Source organism: Acomys minous (assembly GCF_964271855.1).
Source record: "Acomys minous genome assembly, chromosome: 16".
In the NCBI taxonomy this organism is placed as follows: Eukaryota; Metazoa; Chordata; class Mammalia; order Rodentia; family Muridae; genus Acomys; species Acomys minous.
Window position 1 is genome coordinate 16,717,319 of NC_140498.1, and position 6,000 is coordinate 16,723,318.

Consider the following 6,000-nt stretch of genomic DNA (forward strand, 5'->3'; position numbering starts at 1 on the left):
TTTCTCTGTGTAGAGAAACTCGAACTCACAGAGATCCGCCTACCTCTGCCTCCCCCAGTGCTGGGACACAGGTATGCGCCCCTGTGCCCAGCGACACAACCCAATCTTAATTCTCTCCAAGCCTTTTTTTTTTTTTTTAAACCTGAAGGTGACGGGGATCCTGGACTAGGTGACCTATGCCATCTTCTGGGTTAAGCCACCTATGCTGGTGCCAGCTAACTTGAAGGAAGGGCAGGGCTGGAGAGTCCCTGGAGCAGAGTCTCTGTCCTCCCTGATTGGCTTATTGTGCCCCACCCCCACCCCCCAGTAGCACATTTCTTCAAGCAGCCTCACGCCCGCCCTGTCTCAGGTTGAGTTCCTAGAGCCGTACCTCCGACCTTTGACCTTTCTCTGGCCCTGCTTCAGCCAGGCTCCTGGAGGAGATCGCTCACCACAGCCTCACTCCAAAGCAAGAAGTACAGTCCTCGCGCTGACGTCCCGTGCTTAAATGGCGTGCACTTTCCCCACCAAACTCTCTTCTTCCTTCTTTTGAGTCAGGGTCTCACATAAGCCCATGCTGCCTTGAACTCACTATCCAGACACTGATGAATGTGAACCCCTGTTCTTCATGATCTGCACCTCCCAAATTCTGGGGTTACAGGTCATACCACCACGCACACAGATCAACCCGCTTTCAGAGCCCTGTTTTGTAGAGACTCTAAGGGAGGGCTTGTTTTAGGGTTGTGGGAAGTGGGGCTGCTGGAGGCACAGTAAACTGGTCCCGTGTGCTAAGGAGCCACTGGGCTACTGATGCAGATGACCTAGGCTGTGATGCTGTTCCTCCTGTCCCCCCAGACTCTGTTCCTTTCCCACATATTTATTGGGCTGGCTGTTGTAAGACCTGGGCTGGGCACTAAGAATGTGGTAAACATAACAGCCCTCAATGAGACGAAGACTGTACTAAATAAATTCCATGATATTTTTTTTTTCCAGTATTGGAGACTGATCCTGGGGTCTCCCATGTGCTAGGGCAGGTGCTCTAGTATGAGACGCACCCACCACTGAGCTCCTCAAGACTGTGGCCATAAGTGAGTGTGTGTGTGTGTGTGTGTGTGTGTGTGTGTGTGTGTGTGTGTGTGTGTTTGAGACTGGGGCTCACATAGCCTAGGCTAGCGTCCAGTTTACTATACAGCCAAGGATAACCTTAAGCTCTGATACTCTTGCCTACATTTCTCAAAAGCTGGGGTTTCGGGGGCATGGACTTGGCTCCCAGCCCTTTTTTATTTACTTGTTTGTTTGTTTAGGCAAGGTCTCACTATGTAGCCCTGAATATCTTAGAGCTCACTATGTAGACCAGACTGGCCTCGAACTCACAGGGAATCTGCTTGCCTCTGCCTCTGCATCCTGAGTGCTGCTATTAAAGGCGTGTACCACCACAGCTGACTCCCAGGCCTTTTTAAAAACTATTTGGTAACAGGGTCTCATATTATCTAGCCCAGGCTTGCTAACTCTCCTGCCTCAGGTGCCCTGGTTCCAGGCATGCCCCAGTCTCATCCTGTGCTTGTAGTGTGCTTGCTTGCTAGCTACAGGATTTCATGCAGTGCAGGCTGTGTAGTTGAAACTGGTCTTGGACTGTTTCTTTCTGCCTCCACTCCCCTAGTCTTTGCCATTCATGCTGTGTTAAAAAGATAAATTCATGTGGGGCATGATGGCACATGCCTGTAATCCCTGCACTCTGGGAGGCAGAAGCAAGTGGATCTCTGTGAGTTCAAGGCCAACCTGGTCTACAAAGTGAGTCCAAGACAGCCATGGCTACACAGAGAAACCTTGTCTTAAGAAACCAGTATGTGGGGGCTGGAGGAGATGGCTCAGAGGTTAAGAGCACTGCCTGCTCTTCCAAAGGTCCTGAGTTCGATACCCAGCAACCACATGGTGGCTCACAACCATCTATGATGAGATCTGGTGCCCTCATGCAGAAATACATGCAGGTAAAACACTGTATACTTAATAAATAAATCTTAAAAAAAAAAAAAAAAAAAGAAACCAGTGTGTGTGTGTGGTGTGTGTGTGTGTGTGTGTGTGTGTGTGTGTGTGTGTGTGTGTGTAAATTCATATCAATCATATAATCATAAAGTTTGCTTAACCAGCTAGGCAGTGGTGGGTGGTGGTACATGCCTTTAATCCCAACACTTGGGAGGCAGAGGCTGTGAGTTTAAGGCCAGCCTGGTCTACAAAGCACAGGACAGCCAAGGCTACACAGAGAAACCTTGTCTCGAGAAAAAAAAATTTTTTTTTTTTGCTTATCCGATAGGAAAATTTTGTCGAAGGACAAAATCATAATGACTTAGTCTCATGATCTTAATTGGCTTTAGTTTTGACTCTAGAATCAGGCAACACTTCATTCCATGAAATAAAGTGTTCCAATGAGCTAAGCAGGGGCCTGGTTTTTATGAACAAGGAAAGGCTGAGAAAGCAGAAACAAAGGCCAAGGGGGGCTGGTGTTAAGACACTCTCCTTGTGAGGTGGAGCGTGGACACCAGGCAGGGGAGCTGACTGGTTCGAGCTCTGTTTGTAAAGATTAAGCAAGAAACATTATTATCGCAGAGACTGAAACTGGCCTCTTTGGGCAATTCTGACTTTTTTTTTTTTAAGATAGGGTCTTTTTCCATAGCCCAGGCTGACCTGGACTCGGGAACTCCCTGCCTAGCCCCGGCCTGCTGTAAACCCCCAGCAATCTTCCCGCCACAGCTTCCCCGAGTGCCAGGATCTCAGGCATGAAGCACTCCACCTAGCTGTCTGCCTTCTGACTTACTTGTTTGTATGTAATCATTTGAGACATGGTCTCACTATGTGGCTCTGTAAAGGAAAAAAAAAATTTTTTTTTTAATTTTTTGAAACAAGAGTTTCTCTGTGTGTCCCTGGCTATCCTGGAACTTTCTGTATCGACCAGGTTGGCCTAAAACTCACAGAGATCCACCTGCCTCTGCCTCCCAAATGCTGCGATTAAAGGTACGCACTACCACCACCCAGCAAGAAATATTTGTTAAAATTTATTTTATGTGTAGGAGTGCTTTGCCTATGTTTATATGTCTGTGTAGTGTGTGTGTGTGTGTGTGTGTGTGTGTGTGTGTGTGTGTGTGTGTGTGTCCCCTGTGGAGGCCAGAAGAGGACATCAGATCCCATGGAACTGGAGTACAGGTGGTTGTAACCTGCCACCATGTGGTCTGGGAACTGAACCCAGGTCTTCTGCAAGAGCAGCTAATGCAGGCTGGAGAGATGGTTTAGAGGTTAAGAGCACTGACTGCTCTTCTAAAGGTCCTGAGTTCAATTCCCAACAACCACAAGATGGTTCACAACCATCTATAATGAGATCTAGTGCCCTCTTCTGGCCTGCAGGTGTACATGCAGGCAGAGCACTATATACATAATAAATAAGTACATCTTTAAAAAAAAAAAAAAAAAAGAGCAGCCGGTGCTCTTAACCTCCGAACTCTCTCTCCAGACCCTGTTTTCTGGTTTCTTAGAAGTTCTATTCTTTTTTTTTTTTTTTTTAAGATTTATTCATTATATATACACTCTTTTGTCTGCATGTATGCCTGCAGGCCAGAAGAGGGCACCAGATCTCATTATAGATGGCTGTGAGCCACCATGTGGTTGCTGGGAATTGAACTCAGGACCTTTGGAAGAACAGCCAGTGCTCTTAACCTCTGAGCCATCTCTCCAGCCCCTAGAAGTTCTATTTTTTTCAGACAGGAACCTCATCTAAAACAATGATAACCTTTTATTATTTTTTGGTGCCTCCTTCTCTATAGCTCCCACCATCTTTCTATTTTTTTTCATGTTCCTCTATCCAAATCAAGGTCCTTAGGCATGTATGGTGCACACACCTATAATCCCAGCACTATGGAGGCTCAGACTGAAAGATTACTGTAGGCTTGAGGCCAACCTAGGCTATGTACTAAGTCCCAGGATAACCCTTGGATCAGAACAAAACAAACAAATCAAGGCCTGCCCACAGTCTGGGCAGATCATCCCATGGGCCAACAGCTTCACTGCTGGATTTTGGGTCTCATTGTCCCGCCTCCAGAATACTTGCTGCTTCTTGCCTAGACACTGAGGGGCAAATGGCTCAGGGGCAGGCTCCCCAGAGAACAGACCTGCTTTCCCATAGGGTCCTGTCTCTCTCCTGGTGGCTTACGGATGAGGGTTGGGAAGATGCCTGGGAGTCTAGGCTGGCCTATTGCTGTTCCTTGCTCAGCCAGCTCCCTTATACAAATATAAGACAGATGCAGGACATGACATGCATGACTCAAGCCTCAAGGTGTGGCATGGGAACCTAGCCCTGGCTTCTGAGAATCACGGTTCTCCCGTCTAGTGGTTTCACCACAGGCAAAGCATCTTCCCTTGTCTGTAAAAAAGGTTTTGTGGTGGCACACACCTTTAATCCCAGCACTCGGGAGGCAGAGGCAGGCGGATCGCTGTGAGTTCGAGGCCAGCCTGGTCTACAAACCAAGTCCAGGACAGCCAAGGCTACACAGAGAAACCCTGTTTCTGAAAAACCAAAAAAAATAAAGAAAAAGAAAAAAAAAAGGTTTTGTAGTGACTAAGATGGTACGTGAGCACTGCCATGGTTTGAATCTGGAATGTCACTCGTGATCTCAAGTTTAGAACACTTCATCCCTAGCTAATGGTGCTATTTCAGGAGGTTCTGGAAGCTTTAGAAAGCGGAATCTGGGGCTAGAGAGATGGCTCAGACGTTAAAGGCACTGGCTGCTCCTCCGGAGGTCCTGGGTTCAATTCCCAGCAACCACATGGTGGCTCACAACCATCTATAATGTGATCTGGTGCCTCTTCTGGCCTGCAGGTGTATGTGCAGCCAGAGCACTATATACATAATAATAAATAAATCTTGAATGAATGAGAGAGGGGGCGGGTGGAAAGCGGAGTCTGGCCAGGCGTTGGTGGCGCATGCCTTTAATCCCAGCACTTGGGAGGCAGAGGCAGGCAGATCTCTGTAAGTTCAAGGCTAGCCTGGTCTACAAAGTGAGTCCAAGGCAGTCAAGGCTACACAGAGAGACCCTGTCTCAAAAAAAGAAAAAGAAAAAAGAAAGCAGAGTCTGTCTGAAAGAAGTAGATGACTGGGACGTGGCCCTGGAAGTGTATCCTCCCTACCTGCTTCCTGGTCGGCCATAAAGTGAGCAGCTGTCCGCTGCAGCATAGTCCCACCACCGTGATGTTCTGCCCAAGTGCATGAGACCATAGTGACTGTGGACTAGCCCTCTGAAACAGTGTGCTAAGACAACGCCTTCTTCCTGTGCTGTGGGGGTGGTTTGAAGGAGAACGGCTCCCATAGGCCCATATCTTTGAATGTTTGGTTCCCAGTTGGTGGACTGTTGGGAAGGATTAGGAGGGGTGGTCTTGTTGGAGGAGGTCTGTCACTGGGGGTGGGCTTTGAGGTTTTAAAAGCCTATGACAGGCTTTTAAAGCAGAAATAAAAGAGAAATTGAAGTGAGCCAATCTCTCTCCCCTCTCCTCTCTTCTCTCTCTCTCTCTCTCTCTCTCTCTCTCTCTCTCTCTCTCTCCTCTCTCTCTCTCTTCTCTCTCTCTCTCTCTCTCTCTCTCTCTCTCTCTCTCTCTCTCTCCTCTCTCCTCTCTCCTCTCTCCCTCTCCTCTCTTCTCTCTCTCTCTCTCTCCTCTCTCTCTTCTCTCTTCTCTCTCTCTCTCTCTCTCCTCTCTCTCTCTCTTTCTCTCTCTCTCTCTCTCTCTCCTCTCTCCCCTCTCCTCTCTCTCTCTCTCTCTCTCTCTCCTCTCTCCTCCTCTCTCTCTCTCTCTTCTCTCTCTCTCTCCTCTCTCTCTCTCTCTCTCTCTCTCTCTCTCTCTCTCTCTCTCTCTCCTCTCTCCTCTCTCCTCTCTCCCCTCTCCCCTCTCCCATCTCCCTCTCTCTCTCTCTCTCTCTCTCTCTCTCTCCTCTCTCTCCTCTCTCTCTCTCTCTTCTCTCTCTCTCTCCTCTCTCTCTCTCTC